The sequence below is a fragment of the Gavia stellata genome, chromosome 9 (assembly GCF_030936135.1).
Source record: "Gavia stellata isolate bGavSte3 chromosome 9, bGavSte3.hap2, whole genome shotgun sequence".
Lineage (NCBI taxonomy): Eukaryota > Metazoa > Chordata > Aves > Gaviiformes > Gaviidae > Gavia > Gavia stellata.
In genome coordinates, this window is record NC_082602.1 from 11,367,723 (window position 1) to 11,393,467 (window position 25,745).

The following is a 25,745-nucleotide window of genomic DNA, read 5'->3' on the forward strand; positions in this document are numbered from 1 at the left end:
GATGTGCCCGCAGCCCCCCACTCGCAACCCCCGTGGGGCGGCGGCCATTTGCGGCGGGTGAAGCGGTCACGGCCCCCTTCCGCTGTACAGGGGTCCCGCCCGCCCGGGCCAATCAGAATGAGGCGCGCGGCGCGCTCCCCGTGGGCCCGCCCGCCCCCCGGCCCGGGGAGAGGGGCCGGAGCCGCCGCGGCCGCGGGCCCGGGGCCGGGGACGCCGCCCTCGGCTGCTGCCTCCGGGGCTGGGCCAGCTTTGGGTGCGCACTCGGAGCTCCGGTTACGGCTAAGGTGTTACGCGACCCGATCTGCAGGGGGGGCGGGTGGAAATCGAGTTTAGTCTGTACCAAGAGGTGGCCGTGCCAGGCTGTAGGCCGGGATCCCTGAAGACCCTGCCTGCTCCTGGCACTGGGCGGCAGAAGCAGGGCCGTGCCGGCAACGGGAGCCCGGTGACACAACAGCGGCTTCCTGGCGTGCCACGGGGATACCTCTCGGTGCTGCTCCCCTCCAGCTCTGGTTAACAACTTCCTCTATCTGTAAGGCTAAACCACTAGAACAGCCCCATGACGACTCGGTTACGGTGCGTTCCCTGTCAGGTGATAGGTCATGTGGAGCTGCTTTTGCAGCCCTCGGGAGTCTTTTTTGCAAATCCCACTTCCAGTGCAGGAGCTGCTCAGTCCTGTACTCTTCAAGGTGTGTTCAGCAGCACTTTGAAATACCTCCTGAGACTGCAGTTCCCAACAGGCTGGTTTCTGATTTCCTGAGAATCCTTTCTGGACACCTCCATTAGCAGTACTCCCCTCCGCTCCCCAAAACGCCACACGCTTGATAAAAACCCCTGAACTTAGATAGACAACAGTCAATAAACGGCCTGGCTGAACAATGGATGAAGGCTCAGAGCAACCACATGAGTTCCTCTCATCAACTAATCTCCCACTCACTCCCCAATTTATTGCCACACCTGCTGCCAATCATCCCCAATAATAAATGAAATCACATTGTTAGTGACAAATTACAGAACCGCCCCAAACTCTCACTCGTCTTGTTACATTACTGCTTCTTGTGCTTTGTTGGTGCCTGGGAAGTACAGCACTCATTGACTCGTCATCTGCCCATTTCAGGTGCCCGGTGTCAGTAGGTTACTCGAAACCCACGGCTATCAGGTAAACCATTAAGGTAGGTAGGGAAAGGCAAGTTCACAGAAAAACAAAGAAATGCAAGAACACAGAAAAAGCAGAAGAAAATACGTACAGATTACATAGGATGCTGGTGTTGCCAAGAGCTGGGCAAGCAGAGATGACAAGAACGCATAGGTGAGAGAAGGCAGGCAGATGTGGGACAAAATGCACAGCTTAGCAGACAAAGAACAGAGAGACGGAAATCAGAGATGAACGCACATGACAAGAGACAGTAAATGCAAAACCAAAATAGACATCACGAATTGCTATAGCCCAAAATGCTGTCATTAGTCGCAGTCAGGAAGCCCTAACAGCAAAAAGGATAGATTCAGACAAAAGATAAAATCAACCGAACTAGGAAGAATCAACCAAAAAAACCCCGCCAAAAACTAGTGAGCAATATAAAATCACTTAGGAGCCTATTGATGCCATTTTTAGGTAGTCATTTGCTAAAAACAGAATACAGAAAGAAGTGGTGTAGTATTTATGGAGAACAGAACTGGCTCAGCCTGCCTAAGCATCTGATTCTGCCACGCAACACAACCATCTGAGGTGCACTGCAGTTGCCCGCAGCCACATGGGGATTATGGAGTAGTTATTGCAGACTGCTGCAGCACCGAGAAATTCACCTCCTAATTCAAACCTTAGAGAACCATATGGAACCAAATAGCAAAACTGAGATGCTGATAAAGTACAAAAATTCTGCATTGAAAAACTTCCTTATGTCACCAGAGCAATAAACCATGCAAGTTGCTGTAAAAAATCACCGAGCTCTAGTTTAAAGCAAAATCTCAAGTAATTAAGTTCTGAACAGAAAGTAACAGTCATTCTACTTGTTGGTCCAAAACTAGGCCAAGTTAAGAGTTCAGAGCAATTCCTTCTCTTCCAGACAAAAATTCTTCCTGAAGGAGAATATTTAATGCAAACTGTCAAGTGCTTGATTTTTATCAGGAGGTTTAGGAATTTGGCTGCAAGTTTGCTATAAGAAGACTTTGAACAGCACTAAGGAAAGCTATCTCACAGCCTTAAATGGAGCACTTAGCCTTTCCCTGAGAAGGTCCTTTAAAATGAAAAACTACTGCCTGAAGATTGATTAAATGACCACTTAATTAGATAGGGGAGATCTGCTGACAATATCTGACAGCACTAGGGAAAAAAAATGTGTGCCTTTAAAGAATCTGAAATAATGATACCTTTTGTGTTTATGAGATTCAACGGACAACACAACTATGGCAGGAAATGGTGTAAGTGCAGGCTTGAATTATTTATGCTTTTTAGGACAGCTTTAGAGAATAAGGTGTTTCAGACCAACAAAATTCACAATTTAGTCTACCTGTAATAATTAAATGAAAAATTACCTCCAAATAAGTAGAGCTTCATGCTAGTTTACACTTCTAAAATTAAAAAAAAAAAAAAAAAGAAAAAAATCCCAACGTAACCAACTACTACTGCGTTCAAATTTCACATCCTATTTTCATCCAAATTAAGGGCCTGGATGCATTCTTCTGGCTTAGCATGCAGAAGGGATAGACTTTGTTATGCACTCTAAAATATCTCCAGATCTTCTCAGGTTAAGATTCAGGGTTTCAGCCTGCTCTTCTATTCTTATCAGGATAAAATAGAAGGAAGAGTACAATCCTTTTCAAAGAGTGTAATTTGAAAAAGGAAAAAAAAAAAAAAAGAGTAGGAAAAAAATCACAGTATTTTTAAAAAGGTAATACTTAAAAAAAAAAAACCCACACAAAACAACCCCTGGACTCTCCTACTCCTGAATTATGTAATACATATTCTGTAGAATTAGTAATACGCATGACCTTTCAAACAGTGGCTAGAACACTTCTCAGAGTGTCAAAGGTTTGTCGATATCATCCAATACATGGCCATTTCCAGGGTAGAAGGAATAAGCACTTTTGAAGGTATATGTACAATAGTGTATGGGGAGCCAGAAGAAAGCGTAGTTAGGAAATGCCAACTTCATCTATCAGCTATTAAGCTGCCAGTTTACAGTCCTCCTGCAACAGGGATGTACTAGACTGGAACAGACAGGCTGCAAGTTCCCTGTTAGAGATAACCCAGCAGGGTATCACAGGAACATTAGTAAAGCAGATCTTTCTAAAACACAAGTGGTTGGCCTGTAATAGCTTTCTAGAGCATACTGAGGGGCAAGCGCAACTGCCTTGCGGCTCCTTTTCTTTCAACTCTCCAGAAGGACAGTGTGCCCCTGTAGAACAAGCTCAGACTCCTCTAGGATACGCCATCCTGAGCTGTCAGTAAGCTCCTTGAGTAACTCTTCTTACTCTTTGCTCGAGTGGTTTTGCCAACTCAGTTGCTGCTCTGGGTGCTTTAGAGGACAAGGATGAATGTCCCAACCTGTGCCACAATCAGTGACAGAGGACAGAAACCCTGCCACTGCCATTAGTGTTCCAGATTAGAGCAATGGACAGAACTGGGAGACATGTTTTCCAGTTAGCGCAAAAAGCAGACCGGAACAAGTAAGCTCCTTACACTGTTCTGTAGTACTCTATTCTCACAACTAGAGAGAGGGAGATTGAGGAAAACGTATTTACCCTCATTTTTCTGGAAAGATAGACATCCACTAGCAATGATCACAACCTCAAAGGCCTTTGGAGCACTCCAATACCACAAACAATTTAGGTTCATAGGACTTTGGGGACATGTGTTGAGATGTTTCATTAATTCATGTACAATATCCTGTACAATATTACTAAGTCAGAAAAAGCATTATGCATTTTTAGTTTTCTGTTTTGAACCAACGTGTTTGGAGATACTTTCATTTTAAATTAAAGTATCTACAGTTTCTCTTCTAACTGAAAGTAATAGAAATCCCATGCAGTATCCTACATTGTAAATTAATGTGAAACAAAATGAAACCAAAGAAACTCCAAAAACTTCTGTGAAAAGAAACTTTATCCTTTCTGGTCTTTCTTTTTAAGAGACACTGAAAAAAAAAATCATCATTATTGCCCAAGTGTTTAAAATTTGCATCATCTCCTACAAAAATTCTCTGTGCCACGCTCAGTTCCATTTGGCACAATGGAAGTGCAGAATAAAAGAGATCTCATTAAATGCGCCCCTTGGTTTAGGCAGATGGGAAGAGTGCTTAATACCATTTTAGTTCTGATCTCACATGTTCCTGTGGAACAGATGCAATTTGTAATTTACCATCGATGATGACATTTGAGATAATTCAAAAATCACTGATAAGATGAAATTATATCAAGCTAGATACAGCCATCTGCCATGATTTCAAGGATTTGCCTGACAGTCACTTTTCTCATGATTTGAGCTTCAGGATACAGAAGATTTTGTACATACACATTTGAAAGAGTAGCATATAAAACTGTATTTCTCAGGGATCCGCAAATGTGGTTTGCTGTGTTGTTGGAAGAGAGCTGTAGCCATTTATGCAAGTCTAGACACTCAGAGAGGCTGGAAATGTGTCTTTTGCAGTAAGGGAGATCTACCATGTTATTTGTAACTCGTACTAGAATAGCGTCCAGATGCCCAACGAAAGAGATAGTAACAATACCACCTTAATCCACCACCCATCAACCGAAAGATGGTATGACAGGAACTTCGCTGGCCTGAGACTGTACTTACAGCAATATCCCCAAAAAACCCAAAGGAGTGTTAAACTGAAAGGCACTTTTATTTCAGCAGGAGCTATAATAGGTACCGTCTAAAAGAGAACAGCAAACCCTCAAACATCAGTCAGTGAGATGGAAAAAATAAAAGGACAATAGGAAATTATCTCCTCCCCAACCATTCTATCCTTACAAGGCAGGATCTTTATTCTCCCTAGACTTTTTGGGTGAGTGGCAACAAAGTCCATACATTTTCTCGATTCTCTTTTTTCCCATCCCTATTGTGAAACATTAAAGCAAATGAGCAAAACATTAAAACAGAAGGGTGAAACATTAAAATAAGCATGAAAAAGAAATGCTGTTCAGTATGGGTAGGAAACAAGGTTGCTATTACTCTCATCTTACAGTATTTCAAAGAGAGATGCAGACATTCAGAGCGACTTGCTCGTCATTACAGAGAAAACCTATGACTGAATAAAGACCTGAGTCCAGCTCCCCTGGTCCAGCAGACCTTACACTTTAGCAGGGAGTATCATAGCCTTGCTCTATAGCAGGCTTCTGAATAAGGGCATCTGGCATCCGGCATCCTTTGTCCTTGCTATGTTTTTATCATCAATAGACAAAACAAGGAGGGCTACTACACAACATCAAATACCATTATTCAGAGCTTCTTAATATGTATTACAGATGAAAGTCCAATAAATGGCTACCTCTATACATGGCATATTGTATTTTCCTTCATGGCCATTGCAAACTCTTCACTCAATTTAATGATAAATGAGAGGCAGCCCTAAACACAAAGGGGCTCCCTGCCTGGAACACCAAACTGATAGGAATTGCCTCATGACACAAAACTCTCAAACAGAAATATTCTACAAGAGCAAAATAAATGTTTAAGTGGAGAAAATGTGGATCTGCTGACTGACAGATCTTCAAACAATTCCTTTTGCCCACTACATCCTCCTTTGCATGCAGCAATTTCCAGTGCAGAGGATTCGCCAGATTTCCAGGACTGCAGCAAAGCCTACGTAGTCCATTCTGAGTTTCACCAATACAATTTCAATACAGAAATATACAGTTAAAAAGGATGTATTAACAGTACTGAACGATCATGCCCAGTTTTCTGTATTTACACCTCTGCAAAGTAGTTGAAAAATTGAACCTTACAAAATACATCATAGCTATAATTTTTTTTTTTCATGAGAGTTTTGTCTTTTCTCCTCAAAAGTTACAGGATGATGAATTTTCACATTTTCTAGTTACTTGTATGTGGACAAGGTATCTGACTCTAGGAGCTAGCAGACGGAAAACAGTAACAAGATGCAATGGCTGGAAAGTAGTGCTAGAAACACTCACCTACACCAAAAGGTGTTGGTTTTTTTTTTTTTTTTTCCCAGGAGGTAATGGAATTACCAGCTGGAATTACTCACCAAAGGGTGTAGAGGATTCCCAATTAATTGAAGGCCCTTAAACTGAGAATTTACATTTCTCTAAAACCCTTCTTTGGTTTGTCCATCGGGCTCAGTGTGGAGCTGGATGAAAAAAACAACTGTTCATCGCAGGGCTTGCTCTACTTAGTTCATCAGAAACATACTTTTACATTATCTGGAAAAAGCGTTCAGTGGTTTTGAAATTACGAACTGAAATTAATAAATTGTTAAGGTGATCTGCCTGAAGTGTACTTATACTGTCAACAGAAATAAGAGCTGAAATGCATCATTTTATCCCTCTGCTAAATTCCTTAGGTAACTCCAGTGAAAGCAGAGCTGCTCTCCTGCAGCCACTATGCACACACTGTCAGATCTGGGGGATGTAACACAATGACGCCAAGAGCTGCTAGCAGAAGCACTCCAGTACATTTGTTCCTTCAGGAATGAAACAAACAATGTTTTTTAAAACAGAGCTTTTACTTCATTGTAGCTAATGAATATTTACACTGCTCAATTTTAATTTTGCATTGGTTCATCACATACTAAAACTGTTACATTCACAGACCTAAAATCCAAAGCCATCATTATGTAAAATGTCCATAGCAGTGTTGCAACACTGACCTTCATTACAGGGAGCAAGCAAACACTGAATGCCGTTAATTCCTTTATATGGGGTCTCAGTTTCAGACCTGATAACAATTAGAAGCTTGTGCACAACCCATCAGTTTTGTCCAACACAGTTTGTGATGTCAAGATGGCTGACTGCTCCAAGTCAAGCAGTCTGAAACGTTGCTTGTTGGTGCATGAAATGATTCTGCAGCACAGCCCAGATACCATCACACTCCAGATCATCACTAGCTTTTTGTTTCCTTATTTGCACTTGTAATTTGTGAAAAAAAGAAGAAATATGAAACATTTAGCTTTTCAAATAAAATCCACAGCTAATCTAAGGAAAACTAAAAAATGTCTACCACTGAAGGTACTGGCCCCAACATCCCCTAACTCAACCTCCAGGACAATAAAGGTATAAAATATGATACTCTGTGAATTTAGCTTCACTTCAACTGTTGTGTTAATCTTTAGTGAGATTCAGAAGAACAGCATGTTAGCCAGGAATTGTATTTTTTGATGAAATACTGTGGAGCTGGGAGTATCATTGACTGGAACCACTACAGGAACTCTACTGATGATGCAGGAATTGCAGTACTGCCTCCACGATTCCTGCTCCCTGACACTGGCAGTATGTCAGACCACATAGCTAAGCTCCCAAATTCCACTTACAATCACGTGTTCTGAAGGCACTCTAATCTATGCAGCTAGTCCCTGGCTAAACTGCCATCCCAAACTTGAGGGGAAGTAGAAATAAACTCCAGTCCCTCGTGGCACACACTGCTGTCTTCCATTCCAGCTCGATGTGCCCTCTTACGGACCTTGATGTGCTCAGGTAGGCCAGTTGTAACCCACTTCCCTGCTTTTAAATGCGATTAGCCTGTCAGCCCCTGCCCCTGAAATTCTGTTAAGTTCTATTTTAACTCTTGATAAGCCTAAAATGCTTCTTATTGGGGGAAAAAAGCAAACATTTGAAGATTAGCTAAACTTCTTTGCTAATATTTTTTGCCTATAAAATTCATCTGATTATTGAGGCAGCAAGTTTTTCTTGATATGTCAGGAACCTAAAAATATTATTATTAATTTTTATATAGAAGCAATTTCAATGGCAATCTTTATATAGATTCAGTGGTCTTAGCTGTTGATAGATAGTACTAAATAGATGCCACGATACTAAATACTTCAAGACCTTCAAATACTGCATTAACCAACCAAGAAAAACAAAGTATAAACTTCTGTTACAGCTGCAATTGCTCACTATCATGTATTATCATCATGCTGCATGAATGCAGAAGAAGTCAGCCTATTTCTGGCTTAATTTTGAACCACTGGGGCAGGGACTATCTTGTACACATCTATAATTCAAACAAACAGCCCTGCTCCTTGATGAGTTTCAGCACACAGAGAAGTTCCCAATTTCACAGTACTTTCAGAAATGCAGTTGCAGTGTACTTCAGTGCTTTCTCAAGTCTACAATAAAAAAAGTCTTCCCATCATGCACAAGATCACTGCACTTTCATACTTTTCTTTCACACTCTTAGAGTATCCAATACTAGCACTGTTTTATCGCTTTTGGACTAAGTCCTTTAAGAACTTATAAATGAGCACTTGAAGAACTCATGTACTCATCTGCCCATTTAATTACATCTCCAAGCTAAAAAGACTGCCTGTGTAGACATACATTTTGCAATACCGTTATATAAATGTTTAAATAGCTGCTGAAGTTCAAAGATGCAACAATTTCAATCCATAGCTTTAGAGACGAACAGTTAGAACAGCAACTTCCCACATTTTAGAATATTCTGGATACTAAACAGGATCTTTCACATACGGTTTGTGTATGCAACTTGTATTTCAGTCTTCACTGAGTAAGAGAAGCATTTTAAGATGTCAAATTCTAATTAAAAAGTAAAACATACTTTCCTCTGTATTCAGTTCCTGGCAGATATCACAAGATTAAGTGGACCAGGATAGTACTTCAGTTTCAAACAATTACAACATTTTTCCTTAGTGCTTTTCCTAAACATCTGTTATCCAGCCTACGGTAAGGGAAAGCATTTAGGGCTATGTTAAAGTATTAGCAAACTCAACACCAAGGCTTGGGACGAAATTGCCAAATTCAAACATCTCTAGACTTGGATAATGGATTTAGTTCAGGGCATCTCTCTTCCAGTTTTAAAATCTAAATTATAGTTTTCAAATGCTTAACTAGGGCAGTATGCTGAAAGTTGCCTGATCATTTTAAAATTAAAAGTACAGTACTGACTAGGAGTAGGAGTCTTAATGACTTGATAGAGGAAAGTTCTCCGTACCATCAGCACTGACTAGCCTTAAAGGAAGTTGTTGTTGTATGCCATTTAAGTTACAGTTGAAGTAACTTACAGAAGAGGTTACTCATTATGTGGCATAAGTTGTACAAACCATTTGTCAAAGCCTCTGCTTTGATGAATTGGGAGTCTAATACTGAGTATATACACCCACATATACTTTATCCTTTGCACCTTACCTTTACCACTAGCATTGCTACTTAAAACGTATAAAATTGGTCAGCAGTTTCCAAAGCAAACTCTCAGAATTCAATAGAGACAAAAATAAGGTGAACTGCAGTTTGATTTTACACCATTTTTTCCATTCCTCTAAGAATTATATGGCATATAGCATACATATAGTATAACATGTATAAGACATTACCTTCTCTCATTTCCTCAGATCTTCTTTGCAGGCTTCTCTCTCAGCTGGGGCCCATCAGACTTCAATGCAGCAACATATTTTATACTGGCCAAAGGTCTGGCTTTCAGCTTCTTTCTTGACTCTTTCATGCATTGCTTTTTCCCGCTGGTGGTTGCTACTCCTGCCACTTTTGGTCAAAATACATTTTTTTAAACATTTTTTGTCTTTTTGAATAAGCTTTACATCCTGTACCTACATAGACATCTATGTAATCCCACACCCCTCACGATTGCTTAGCCCAAGGCAACACATAAGCCTGAACAAAAAAATACAGCTGCCTGAAGTACCAAGCCACAAGCAGAACCAGAACAACCAGCATTTACCTCCACTGCAGAGGGAGAGTAACAGTGTTTGGGACACAAGAGAAGAATTGCTGAGTGTAGAATAAACTTCCCCAAACCAGCAACGTCCTACCCCAGATCCCAGCTCAAAGCACAGGAGAGAAGTCAAGCCTAAGGCTCCACAGGACAAGAAGCCCCAAGCTGACTAGACCTCAGCTGCAGCTCCTTGGCCCCTAACAAGCAATAAAGCAGAAACCCCCAGAGCAGCTCAGTCTCCTCTGGCACTAGCAGTCCCTGGTTAATAGACGTAAGCAGTAGGGGAAACATGTTGTAAGCACTAAAATCAGCTAATGTGATTCTGGCTACCTGCCGGGAACTGGCCTAACAAAGGACGTGATGCTCAAGCATAATCACTTTTCACAGATCTAATGGCTGGCTTCCAGACCACACATCCATAGCACAGCTGCTTCTCACTTCACTTGCTTTTCTACAGATGTTTCCACAAAAGCTTGCTAGAATTAGAATGAAACATTAGTGACTTTTCTTCCTATTGCTTTTGCTACCATTACCTGTCAGTTAATCTGCTTTCATTTTCAGTCTTCCTACATGTACCTTTCTAGTATCAGGTGCTATGAACTGTCGTTTCTGCACCAACTGCTGAATACACAACTGGTATTTTGGGTTCCTTTCTGTCCTGAGTGTTGTACTGTCATAATTAAGTTCAGCACAAGGTGATGGCAAAATAGTTGCCATGCAAGTAATGCATTTCCTAACTGAAGAGAGCTATGGGCACTCTAAATTAATTTCCTTACATCTTTAATTCAAATCAGTTGACATCTTAATTGTTATCATGTAAAGTAGCCAACTGCATGTTGCCTGGATAAGATCTTTTTTTCTTCTTTTCTGAAAAACTAGTGTTACGTGTTTCTGCTGTCTCTGCTTAGTAACATACTGGATGAATCTCAAACAATAGAGCTAAATAGGAATTTCATAGAATCATTTAGGTTGGAAAAGATCATCAAGTCCAACCAGAACCATTTCACTAAAATGCACCCTGGCTTATTCTGATCCCAAGACTTCCAATAGTAATGGAAAGTTTTAAACTAATATAAAATTATTATAGTCACTGAAGAACAAAATTATTGCCCCAACTTATTCCAAATGTAAAAGATACACTTGTAGCAGAACTGTGGTTCTCTTGTACCGTGCAGAGGAGTTACAGGATCAATAGCATCACGCAAGACAGAAGAGACTCACTGCTGGGAATTTATTTGATGTGGCCTACACTAAGCCCTGCAACTCTGATTGCTGTATTTGCAATACATCGCAATCATATCACTACATTTTCTACTCCCCCCCGGAGCCTGACCCTGTGTTTAGGCCAGGGTAACAGCCAAAGAAACTCTCTTCCCTGAACAGTTCTCCACATTTAAAAGAAGAACTTGCAGACAGATTTTCCCAAACACAGCATTTCTCAGTGTGACAAAGGACCAGAACTTCATTATAATTTTGTGTTGGCAGGTGTTCTTCCATTTTTGAGGAACAAGGACAATTAGCCCTCCAAAAAGTGCTGCTCCTCCAGATGATGTAGGACATTTTGATTCTCTGGAAAATACCAGTGCAAGTTAGAATGCAACATTTCAACAAAGCATATAGTATTTAACAATCAGAAAAGAAATCAAACCAGGCACCTTCCCTATCCATTTATCAAAGCATGTGCAATTCCCATTTCATGACAGATGAAGCAATAAATATTGAGGTAAAAAATTCATCTGTATCCAGTGCATTTTAATAAATAAAAGGTAACAAAATATCACAGCAAGTATGTGGAGTTCTGACAACTATTTTTTGTTGTTTTTCACCATTTCATTTCCTCAGCTGAAATCTAAAGAGAGCCTTGGAAATCTCAAAAGTGCAGCAATAATTCACACAGCCACTATTCTAAGGTTTCCTTTCAGGACATTCAATGACATGCTGCAGGAAAGCAAACGCTTGCCGTAACAACAGACACTTGAGGACAACTAGCCTTAAAATGCAGCAAGCCCAAGGGTGTTCAGCTTGGGCTCACAGTAAACAAAAACTTGGTACCATTTTCAGAAAGCTACAGTTCTCAGAGACAGGCAGCTGTAATATATATCAAGCTCAGCAAGAAAACTTTAGGTACATGTGTCCATCAGGGCGTCTCCATATTCATTCTGAACAAAGAGCTGGCAGGTCAGACTGTGTTACACTGAGACCTTTGAGCCTGTAACTACTGTTTCAGAGTTTCCCCGTCTATTTACAAGCATTTGGTCAAACGTTTCACATTTTAAAGAGGATGAGGGTTAACTGCCTGTGAGAATAGAAAGACACTGCAGCTACAAAAGGCACCAGTGCATTTATATACCAGTCTAAGGAAGCAGAAGTTATAAAAGAAAAAAATGCTGTTCTGAGATGCATGCTTTTTTGACCAAATAGTGTCTGATGTAGTTTTACATATTTGCAGTGAACACAAAATAGGTGCACTAATTTATGAACAGACTCTGCTAGCTATAACTTGGCAGGGAGGAAAGGTACATTTTTTGCTGTGGTTTAGACCTATGGAAGAGCTTTTGTCATGGCTGTGGGTGTCGCACAACAGCTATGATGTGTAAGAAAAACACAATGAACTGTTTCTTCAGACACTGATGACCCAGTCATCAGTTATACCATAATCTATAAGCATTCACAGACAACTGAGTGTTCAGTCTTAATGTAGTTTATTTTATCCTGCACTCAAGGGCCTAATTTTGTTGGGAAGTAATTAAAGGCCTGCTCCAAAATCTGTCATAACTGCTGGAGATCTTTTCAGTGACACCAAAGGGATTTCTCCTTAAGTGAAAAAGTTTAAACTTCCTAAAACAACACTGGCGTTATTCCCAGGGACTTCCAGGTGAGGAAATCCATGTTGTATAAATTCTTTCTCAGTCTTATCTGAGGTAATTTCATATGGAAATGGTGGACAAGAAACACATGTTCAATGAAGGTGAGACTCCTGTTGCCTCTTGTATTGGGTTTGCATGGCAAGATTTTGGTAGCAGGGCAGCTACAGGGGTGGCTTCTATAAGAAGCTGCTCGAACCTTCCCCTATGTCTGATAGAGCCAATGCCAGCCGGCTCCAAGACAGACCCACCGCTGGCCAAGGCCGAGACAGTTAGTGACAGCGGTAGCTCCTCTGCAATAACATATTTAAAAAGGGAGGACAAAAAAGCCCGACATCTTCAGCTGGAGAGAGGAGTGAGAATATGTGAGAGAAACAACTCTGCAGACACCAAGGTCAGTGAAGAAGGAGGGGAGGAGGTGCTCCAGGTGCCAGAGCAGAGATTCCCCTGAGCCCACGGTGAAGACCATGGTGAGGCAGGCTGTGCCCCTGCAGCCCATGGAGGTCCACGGTGGAGCAGATATCCACCTGCAGCCCATGGAGGACCCCACGCTGGAGCAGGTGGATGCCCGAAGGAGGCTGTGACCCTGTGGGAAGCCCGTGCTGGAGCAGGCTCCTGGCAGGACCTGTGGACCCGTGGAGAGAGGAGCCCACGCTGGAGCAGGTTTGCTGGCAGGACTTGTGATCCCACAGGGGACCCACACTGGAGCAGTCTGTTCCTGAAGGACTGCACCCCGTGGAATGGACCCATGCTGGAGCAGTTCGTGAAGAACTGCAGCCCGTGGGAAGGACTCATGTTGGAGAAGTTCATGGAAAACTGTCTCCTGTGGGAGGGACCCCACACTGGAGCACGGGAAGAGTGTGAGGAGTCCTCCCCCTGAGGAGGAAGGAGTGGCAGAAAAAATGTGTGATGAACTGACCACAACCTCCATTCCCTGTCCCCCTGTGCCACTGCACAGGAGGAGGTAGAGAAAATAGGGAGTAAAGGTAAACCTAGGAAGGACAGTAATTGGTGAGTGATCTCTCCCTGTCCTTATCTCAACCCACGAGCCTTTCTCGTATTTTCTCTCCCCTGTCCAGTTGAGGAGCGGAGCGATAGAGCACCTTCATTGGGCACCTGGTGTCCAGCCAGGGTCAACCCACCACACCTCTACAAACTTTTAGCCAGAGGTAGCGTAAAAGGGGAGGGAAGAGGTGAAAGAAGCAGATTTTCCTTTGATGGGGGAATCAGATAAAGAGAACAACAGTGTCACACTTCATCAGATGTGAATGCAGAAGACTGCTATCTGTAGACCAAGTGGCACAAATACCACAGAGGAAGTAAATACCTTGGGATTTTTCTTTATCTTAAAAATTACTTTGTACAATGTTATTATCAGAATTGTTTCCTATAAGCATAAAAAACCCAACAGTAGCAACAAAGGTTAGCACCATCCCCACATAAATTTCAAGAGCTTCTTAAGAGAGAGTTTTGAAGAGGCACGGACTACTGAAATGAGATGCTCTCTTTCTAGATGGGTGATGTTAACTGCACTCCCTGATTAAACAAATAGTTCTCTTCCCTCCATTAACCAGCAGAGAAACTGCTACTCAGGCAAGCAAAATCACGCTGTTAAGGCAAGTAAGAACAATCTCCATTTGTTCAGTTTTTCTCTAGGACAATGTAGTGCTTCTCTCCACAAATATCAAGGCAGTTCCTTTCACAAAATGTCTAAACATTTATCAGTTCAGAATTACAAACCCACTTATTTATGGAGACATCCTGCACAAGAAGAACTGTTGCTAACAGACTTGGACTGTGATTTCGCAGCTTGTAATTATCATTTTTGTTAGACCTTCCCCCACCAGAGGAATGATTTCCTTGAAGGTCCTTCCCAAATAGAAGTCTTAATTAGCAAGGAGAAAATACATATTAATCCTAAATAGATTGACTTAAAAAGCTATGACTGCACCATTTAATCTTGTAAATAAGAAAGTAAAAATAGAGAATTGGGTTTTTTTGTTATTGACTGTTTCGGTCAGAGATATTCAGAATAATCTCGTAGAAAATTCCTAACCTATTTCTATTTTATACTGCTCAGAGTGGACCTATTTGCATTTTTTTAATAATTTGTAATTTAATAGCCCTCTCTTCCTTTCCTCGGCTTTTTTGGTGTTTAGTGGGTGGTTTTTTTCCCCTCATAACAGAGAAAGGCTGAAGAAGCCTACCTCCCCAGTTTTAATATTTGTACTGAGGTGGACCATTTTGATGCTATTTTGGGTTAAGCATGTTATACTGAAGCACCTTCAATATCAGCAACAAACTACCTGTATGTCATCTTCTCCTGCTCCCTGTTCCAGAGATTCTGGGTCATTCTGCCTCTCACTCCTATCTGTTGGTTTAATCTTTCCTTTGGTTTCCCTTTCCTTATACACTTGCCTCTATTCACCTTTTCTCCTCATTAAATCTCTTCCTTCTGCCTGAAAGTGGTAAACAGATGGCTGGGACTTAACACGTGGCTATAAAGAAGTAGGTTCATTCTCCATTTTTGTGGCAGTCCTAATTCTCTGATCTTCACACAGCACGCGTGTTAGCTAGCTCCTGCACTCAGGAGCAAATCCTTGCTGAAGATATCCAGGGCAGAACAAAAGACATTTAGCACCAGACACCCACACACTGCAGACAGCATGGAAAAAAGGCAGGCCCTACCTTGTGGCTCAAGAACCAGGACTTGTAGACTGTATAGACTATGTATACATAACCTGTAGTCTCCCATCTGTAATTTTCCTCTTCGTGTTTTGGATTTTCCCTGCAATCTCTTCCAGAACAAACCCTGCAATTTTGGAATTAATTAACTTACTAAATAAAAACCCCCAAAATTAAAAAAAAAAAAGGAGCCTTGGACTTTCTTGGGAGCTTTCCTGTTTGTTATCTTGGCCAGCTGTTAATTTCTTCTTAGCAAAGAATCTTTTGCAATAGAGTAGAAAACCCAGGTAACACTGCACTGATACTAAACAGTTCTTTATTGGGAGTTGCTCTGAAATGCTGACATGCAGACTTCAGCTATGTTTAGTAATGGTTAATCCAAATCCTTTAGTCTCTTACATTTACACATCTATCTATAGCTTTTATACCTTGCAAAATAACTCATATGACATTATTTTGTGGTAAAACCAAAAAGAGATAGACTGAAAAAGAAAGCTGAAGCCACCACCTGCTGATTACCAAAAGAAACACCAAGGAAATTCCAAAACTAAGAGCCTAAAAAAAGGGGAGATAATAAGTATAAAGGTATGTCTGTCCATCTTTCTCTCTGCCCCACCAGTAGTAGTGATTATGTTGTCTGTACAAAGAATAATTCAAACACCTTTACCATAGAGTGCCTTACTACACATGTTTTTATTACTATTGGTCAGAGAGTATGCTGCTCAGTAAAATGCTGATTGGCATGCTGTTCTGAAAAAAGACAGGGCGAGTACAGGGACCATTCTGCAAACATCAAGGACAGACTAGGACAGATGGGGAATAGGACAGGCAGACAGACCACTGCCAGAGAAGTATTCAATCAATTACTGAGTTTGAAGGGAAGACTTTCTAGCAGAACATAAAAATTCAGGAGGAATCACACAAATTATCTCTCACAAGATGATGAGGCAGCAAAAAAAAATCTGTAAGGGCTATAAAAAAAGCTCTTCATGAAAAAAAACCAAACCACCAAACAAACAAAAAAACCAACCCACACTTACAGAAATGACAGTGACCCTATGTGAGTCACTGCAAAAAGGAGGCAGTAGAATCGAAGACAAAGGATGTGCCTTAAGGCTTTCATGATTAGGCTTTGGTCTTTGTCAACATGGACTCTTTCAACCAGTGCACAACTAAAAGGAAATAAAGTTTTTACATGGTTAACACTGCATGTAAAATAGCCTGTTGTTTCTGCCCGTCTGTATTATACCTAAACCTAAAGCCACAGTTTATAGAGAAGTCAGTGTTAATAGGGAGGAACTACTTGAGTGTTGCCGCAGGAGCATATTTCACTCGCTTTTGACGTAACGCACATGTAGACCTGTGTACTTAATAGTAGAGGTGAGTGTGTGTCCATGTAGTTCCTTAGTGATAACTGGAATACAAGGGCCACTAATTACAGTGAACTTGGTGGCACATATAGATTAACATAAACACAGCGTGGACCTAATGACTTCTTCCATTCAAGTGTGAAATATTTAATCCACTATCCAACTGCAGATGTAGGGAAGGAACTAGACTGCATTTTTAAAGATGATGGAGATTCCATAGACGAAGCCCCCAAAGCAATGTAAGGCAGACAAACTCACATTTGTTCAGATTCCTCGTTTCCAGCACATTCTTATTAAGTTCTTATCAACAGCTCTTGATTTTAAAACACTAATTACCTATAAGTCAGTCTGGTTTTTTAGATAAAAAGTAATCAAGAAGTTAGAACTCATTTTGCCCACTTTTGTTTTTTGCTCTTTGGGCAGGAGCAATGCTGCTTACCATTCAAACTCCAGTCACATTTCCTATGGTGACGAGCAGCCAGTATTTGCCAGTATTTCTCTTTTCTGTTGATAGTAAACATTTTTTTTTTGTGGCTCAATACAGTTCTATTTCTTCTCACATTCACCATTTTCTTTGGCTGTGACATGCCTATGTTAACTCACTGAAAAGAAAACATTCAACTTCATCTCATCTTTGGTGGAAACAAAAGAAAGAAGAAACAGAACTAGGGCCAGGGCAGCAAAGCAGAACAACCTTAGGTGGCTCTAGAGTGGCTCTTCTGCAGTAACCCCAAACACTGGCGATGCTGCCTGGACACTAGTAAAGTCTGGGCATTCCAATACTGCCTCTTTCTTGGGCAAACTTGCAAGAAGTCAGGATAGGGATTGATGGAGGATCAGCTTCAAGAAACTGGCCTGTCTGTGCCTCATGTAGGCTGTTCTAGCCAAGCGTTTTCACAGTCTGTTCAGAGAAGCCTTGGGTTGAATGGTACCATACAAATAAAATACATTATTATGTTATCTGACATCCAAAAAATGCAGGAAAAGCTCTCAAGAATCAGCTTTTGCTTTATGGACTAGGATGGATTGCTTTTCTTCTCTAGACCCTGCAGAGATGGTGTTCAGATCGTTGTGATTTCATATGCTTCAGTGGGACCTTACTTAGACAAGGCGCTCTGTTTCTGATCCCACTGTAAGAATTACACCAGAGGTACCAATGCTGACACCTTTTAATTTATTTGAGTAATCTGTACCAACATTCTCTGCTCCTGGTTCATGAAAGGATATTTTGCAATAACAGACTTTGCTACAGATTCACGAGTAAAGGGTGAAGGATTTGGATGTTTCTCATATAAACTGTTTTGTGAGAAGAAAACAGTAGAAATTAATTTACTGGCTGCTCTAAAATCCATAGCATCTTCTTTGACATTCCTTTCCTGATGGTGTATGCAATTAATAAGCATTGCAGGCCTCATCGAGGCAAATTTATCACCTAGAACACAAAATTATGAAAACTTACCCTCAGTCAGTGCTTTTGGGTGTGTGCATCCATGTGTCACAGAAACCTTAAACCTGGAAAAATAACTACAATGCAGTACAAACACCACATACATCATTTAGGATTCTACTTCAAGCTCTTATTAGAATGTGAAGACCAAGTGTGGGGTCACATTTATCCATTGTGCCATAAGGAGCTTATTATTTCAGCTGTATGTAAAAAGGCTTTAAAAGGAAGGAAGGGCTTTAGAGACATGGATTTATTCATTGTGGCCAAGGCACATCTATGTATTAGCTTGTGCTGTTTTAACAGAGTGAGGCCTCACAGTTGCTATAGAAGTGTAAATGAAATAAGTTAATGATGATACAGCTTGCTGCTTCTTCTGCATGTGAGCTATTTATCTTAATGTGAGTGAGCCTAGCTTTGTTGCCACGCACTCATTTTGTATTTTGAGCAGAACATACTAAATATATTTATGAAGCCTTTGGCTTATTTTTAGGTAGAAAATAATTAAAAGAATGTGTGAAGCGTCTTCCAGCTGATTGGAAGCAGAATTGCTCAGCATACAATGCTCACACACAGGAAAATCAACCAAAGAAAATGCTTTTTCCTCTGGAGATTAAGTCCACCTGCTCCAAACCAAGCACATCTAGGCTCCAAAATTCACTCTGTGTTAATCCCTTGTAGCTTTGTAATGTATTTTTTCCACTTGCAAGTGACTGGTACCACCTTTATTTCAAACTAACAGAAGCAAAGATGTCAAGGTCATGCTTTTCCAGTTTGCTGAAGCAATCTAATACTGTGACTATCTAGGCCAGCTGCCAGCAGAACTGGACTTTAAATATCTTATAAGAGCATCACTGCATATCTAGTTTAATTCTGCCCTGCAATTTAAAAGTCTAATGCAGGCAAGTACGCGAAAGAATTTCTCATTCAATCAGCCTCACCTTGTTCATATACAGAAAAGCATCACATTGCTTTAAACAGATACAGGAAATAAGGCCAGCGACAAAGGGCTTTTATGCCTTTTGAAAAGGGGAAAATGGAGCAGTAATGAATCTTGAATGGCATGGTTGATATATTACAGAGCTGAAATAATAAGTAAGAGAGAAAGAGTCTTTGGGAAGGAGTCTCCCTCTCTGAAGAATGAGACCTGACCTGCAAATGGCAAGCGAGCATTTATACATTGTTTGGTTCTGAAGATGATACAGAGGAAAGAACCAAAGAACAAACAAAAAAGCAAAATCTATTTACGTATTTTATTGCTTTAAACACTACCAGCAATGGCAGTATGCCTGTCAACCGATTGACCTTGATATACTTGCTGGCTAACAAAGTAATTTCAGGACATTCCACAGCTCAGCTGAAGAGCTTTTCAAACCTACAGCAAAATAAGTGGACGGAGAACAAGAATACTCTCATGTAGTCCATTACCATCTTCTTTCAGCTTGATTGCTCTCACAGCTTATATTAATCACATTGCCTACAGTCATTGTGAAATGAACAATTAGGTTATGAAAATAAACAGTCAAGTGATGACTTAGCTCAATTAGTCTTCAGTTTTCCCAGACATACTACCACTTAGGGTCACAAATTAATTGTCTGTTGCTTTCCTCCCAGGAGCGCACCTCAGCTAAAGAATTTCATGGTACTAAAATATGTATCCAAGAGATTGTAAGAGTCTTTGTGTCCACATATAACTTAGAGGAAATAAAAAAAACAGCTGTATAGACTATCTAAATCCAATTTCATTGGAAAAATACCAATGTTAAAACTGATAGAAGATCCACATCTTTGACTATTTCAGCAAAGGAACCCAAATTCTTTGCTATAGTTTTGTAAGCATTCACAATGTTTTTCCTATAAGCAATAGGTACTGAAAAAGCAGCACCTGCTGTGACACTGTACATCTTAAATAAAAGCATGAAAGACCAAAAAAGCAGTGTGGGATAGTGCCATTGTAGGCTGAGTGTTTAACGGATTAAGAAAGGCTTTATATGTTGCCTAAAGAACACTGTGGTTTGCATCAACTGGAAGGTTGATGTTCATACGTGGAGCACAGGGCCATGTAAATGCAGGCAGAAAGCATAGACAAATGAAACAAAGATGATACAGAAATGGGCATGAGAAAGATCAACGGCAAGGAGGGGAGAGGAAGTTCAGGTGTGACTGTGCATTTAAGCTGAAAAAGAGTTGGAGAACTTTTTCCAAGGTTTGAATTTGAGAAAGAGTGAGAATGAAGTGCCAGTGTGCAAGTACAACAAATACGGATAAAGAATCAGGACTGTAGCAAATGCAGATCACTAAAATTACAAATGAAACGTTCCTCCAGAAAGTGTCATTCCAGAACAGATTTGACGGATCTTGACAGCACTGTATGGAGAAGATCCAGTTTATATTCAGCTAAGAGCACTATATTCTCTCTACAAATCTGTGCGTGTGTGTAATAGAGACAGAATGCCCAACACTACAGACAACTGGAAAAGGATCCAAGTTAACATTAACCCACTCTCTCTCAGTGAACTAACTCTCGTTTTTGCTTAAGCTTAATGAGGCTACCTAACACAATCAGCAGATGATGGAATATATCAACTACAGCTTTCTAGAACCACGTCCACACAGCAGCATAGAGAAGCTGTTGCTGAATTCTCCGTCAACGCAAAGACTGTTCTGCAAATCTGCATGAGCAACGTTATGGAAATATAAATGCCACAGGTAGAGATGTATTGTATAAATTTGTTGGGTCAGCAGTAACTAAGATATTAGTTAAGCTAATGAATGTTCCTGGAGGGAGAATAAGTGAATTCACAGGGTTTCTATTGACATAAAAATGAGATATTTCTGGGTGTAGCCAGAGAGCCTCTCTAGCAATGGAATTCTGCTGTTGATTGTCTCCCTTCTCAAATGCATGCTTTGAATAGAGTTCATTCCAAATTAACATTTAGGATCCTGGGGATGGAAGAGTTAAATGAATAAAGTTCAAGTCTAGTAAAACAATATAAAAAAATGAGTATCAGTTCAGTAGGGGGAACTCAGCACTAAGGGTAGTCAGCACAATACACACATTTGTATTGGCAGTTGAAGTGAAAACGCTTTAAACAATTACCAGTGTTTGTTTGAATGAAATATTGATATTATTATCCAAAATAGGCTGTAACACAATTTCTCCTAAAGCTTCTTAGTTGTCCTTTTCAAGGACCAAAGTACTGTTTCTACATTTCAAGATCCACAAAAAGGACAGTTCCCCTTGATTTAGAAAGACTTGACAATGTTCAGCGTTCTGTAATACGCCTCTTTGCTGTGAATTTTGAGAGTACTGTCTGTTACTGAACTCCCCACCCATTGTCATACCCCTATGTAAAACCTCTGCCATTAGAAGATTGCATGGAAGTAGTGCTTCCCAATCACTTTGTTCATACAATCTAAATATGTAATTGTGATACAGAAAGAAATAAAAGAATGCTACAGTGCACAGCCAAAGCTCTTAGGCATTAACTGGTGCCAGGAATGGTGTTGCTCCCAGCTACACTTCTCTGGACCTTATGAATTCCATGATAGTATTAAGTTCTCCATCTAGAATAATGCCATCAACAGGCATGAGAGTTTCCCAGAAGACACATTTCCTTGGAGGTTTCCCTCTAAACAGTACTTGAATACAAGGCAGTCCTCTTCATTGCCAGGGTAGATCTTTGATCTGAAAATTCTGTAACATGACTCCCAGGCCACTGAGGACCTCATTAGACATATCTTTTGCAACCAACACTCGTCTTCCCAAAGTAGTCCCCAAGGGCTGCGTTTTGAGAGTTCTGATGGGGAAAACCTCGTCAATAAAGGATGGAAACCTCTTACCTGTTCACCAAAGATAATCTCATCAAGGTAGTAACTGGAAATTCTTGAATCTCAGACTTTTTTATTAATTAAATTACAAATGAATTGCAACTTCACTATCTTACAATTGCAATTTCTCTACAGCTTCAGTGGCAGTTAAGAGGTTCAACATGAAGTTTTCAGTGCAGTGGTTATTTAGCTATATGTAACTTGACTAGTCAGCTGGAACCTTAATTTTCAAGCCTCAGATGTACATACCAGCAAGCTAATCCCAGCTATCTACCTCATTGTCCATGAATCTCAAGTTAACTCTTTCACTCTCCATCACCTTTGCAGGCTATTTTTCTCCCCAAGCTAAAGCAAACCCCAAAGAAATCCAGCTACAACGATCCACAGCACTTGTTAAATCGTGAATGTTTTGCTTATCAGACCTTCACAGTCACACTGAAGTCTTGCAGATGTCCCAATCATACCAAAACTAGGAATATAGCATACTCCTTTTTAATTGAAATTAAAAGAGGTTGCACTCAGAGCTTAAAAAGCCTATCTGGAAACATAGGTGGCATCAGTGGTGCATACTGTCTCCTAAGCTATTCAATTTATTTATCAGGACCGAGTCATTTGATTTCAGCAATACAAATTTCACACTGCATGAGAAAAGCAGTATTAGAATTAAAACTGGTTTAGAGGAATGCAAAGATTATAGAAAACTCACATACAGAGGCTTATGAAGGATCAGAATTTTACACTGGGATCAGCATTACTTCTGCCACAGGTTTGTTCTCTGGAAATGTTGCTACAATACAGAGTAGCTGCATGTCAAATCATAGTCTCAATCCAACCTTGAGGCATCATAATCTGAACATTTATATTTTTATGTAGAAACCTCAGAACTGTGGAGAAAAAAACAATGAGATTTGGGCAGAATTTGATTTAGAAATTATTTCAGAGCATATCATCTACTCAACCTCCTCATAATTTTCTCAAGGACAATGAACTTCCCTGACATGAGTAGGGTAACAGAATCTGCCTTTAGAAAATAATTTTGTCAGAAGAGCGTTGTGGTGGTGCATTCCTTCCCCCCCATCTTTTCCTGGGCCGCTCTACAATCTCAGGAACTCCAGCAAGGCCTTGGCCTTTGCGCAATGAGTTGAGTGGTTAAGCATCCCTTAACTGTACCAGGAACTCTTGTGTGGCTAAGGTGGCGAGTAGCACTGACTGTACCAGGCACTCCTATTACCCAACTCAAGGTGGGTAACGAGAGCTGGAATAATCAATCAACCCCTGACAGCTTTGGAACATCCCTTACCTGGACCGTAGCCTGAGTGGAATGGTACCAGTGCTACTGGAATTCCAGTAACTTTCCAGCAACTTGCTGATGACTGAAGGCAATCATCTTACAAACCTATAATCAGCAGTCCCAAGTGAGACCCTTTGAGCTCTCCTGGCCTGCAGCGGGCTGTGACCAGCATCTCCCTCTGAGTGGGACGCCTCTCAGAGTTTCACAAACTCTCCAGTTTGTGAAATTCGGAGGACCACCCCTGAAAGCTGGCACCAGGTCCTGGGCTGAAACCTTCTCCTCCTCGCGGCTCAACCCTCGCCCGTTGAGAAATGCTGAGACATTTGAAGTGAATATTTCATAGAACTCGAGGGGAATTTTTAACAGGTATAGCTTTATATATCTATCTGTCTTTGTGTGTGTGTGAATCAATTCGAGTACCCGATAGCAAGTATACGACTATCATTCCAAATCTGCAATCAGGCCACTGTTGTGATTGTAGTAAATTCTATCAACTTGCTTTGCAAATGTTAAACTAATCCATGATTAAGGGTGGCTAAGATCTTATGACTTACCTTAAACTGTGAATGAACCTTAGATTGCTACTAAATATATATATATAATCCCTTAGATATAAACTGCTGACAAGTCTGAGACTAAGTCTGGATTCAGCCACACCTAAACTCTTCTCTGAGAAGTTTAGAAAGCAAGAGGGTCAATTCTGAATCTCGTGACTCACTGGGAGGGTCGTCTTTACCCTTTTGTTTCTCTGGTTATTCTCATTCAATCCTAATTCGATCTTCCTTTATATGTTTTAATAACAGAGGGGACCTTGCCATCAAATTCCATTAAGTTGCATTTTTATAAACTTTTATTAAAATTGCTTTTGCCAATATCCCTAACGGTGATTCTTTAAGTGGCCTAAACCACTCATTCCCGACAAGAGTATATAGCTGTGGCTGCTGTTTAGTACCAGTTCAATGCTTATGCACAGTTCTTATAGGCAACAACCTTAACATTATTTGAATTATTATGGTCATGGACCAGAAAATTCTAAAAGTTCATGTGATTCTCAAGGCTTTCCTAAAGACGCTTTAAAACACACTTTGTTTACTGGGACAGAGCAACACACTATGAAAACATCCCTTTAAAATATCTCAGGGTAGGCTTGAAACCATATTTCATGTCTGTAATCACATATGATTGCATGTGTTAGTGTTGATCAAGCATGTTTCTTTGCCCAAAAGCTCTTCATCTACAATGGTTTTCAGACACAAAACTCCAACTTTGAATTAAGGTTGTAAAAGATGTAGTATCAAACAAATCTGTATTTTGATAAAATGGTTCTGTGAAGGTGTTTTAAAAACCCTGCTATTTTTGGTGGCAGGAATTATATATGTGATTAATTATTTTCTTCTCAAATTACATAGCTTTTAAGTTTTGTGGAGATAAGTATAGACTAACAGAGGAAAAGAAAAAAATTACAGTGCTTTATAGTGTTTTTGTCTGGCTTTCATGTGTTTTGATGGCTGTATATGAACTGAGTATTGTATCACAAATGAAAACATAGAAGGCACAGCAGAATGTAAGGATGTGTCAGTTTGTGCATCATTTGTCACTCTAGGTTCTGGTTTTTCTCATAGTAAGACTCCTTTTCAGCCAGCAAAGGAGGTGGGCAGAGCTCATGTGTTCAAAATCCCAAGCTGTGTTTTATCAAATGCAAAACAAGTTACACTTGATTATAACAGAGCAAAAGCACATAGTAAAAAACCTCTGTTTGCTATTGTGGGGAATCTGTTTCCCTACTTACTGGGCACCACTCATCTCTATCAAGGGCAGTAGGGATGCTAAAAGCCTAGGATGCTTCTCTTCTGGCAAACGCATTTCTCTTATCTCTTCCATCTAGAGCCACAGCATATATAGGTCTTATTGTGGAGTATCATACAGACATTGGGCACCTATTTCTGGTGCTGTCATGCCTGAATATATACAAATAAATCAAAGGAACTTTCAAGGGTTTGACCGGTCACACAGTGGGGAATGCCAACAGCATTAGACCAAGTCAGGCTTGTCACATCAAAGCAAATGACACGGTCATGGCCCACAGATTCAACCTGAGTTTTTGGCCTTCATGTCTCCACAAAAAGTGAGTAGGCTAGCATACATGTATGTTTAAGTTTAATTATCTCAATTGTAACTGAATGTCAGTTATAGTCCAGTGTTATTCTCTCCCTTTATATAGCTGTGGTGCATCATCAGCAGTCAATATCAAGGCAATTTTTTTGTATGCTATTGAACAGATTATCAGCTATTGCAATGACAGCTACACTAGTAAGACAAGAAAGGTAGAGAAACAGCAAAATAGAAATAAAGAGGAGGAGCAGACCCAGCTGGTACAGCTCTTCAGGTCCTTCAAAAT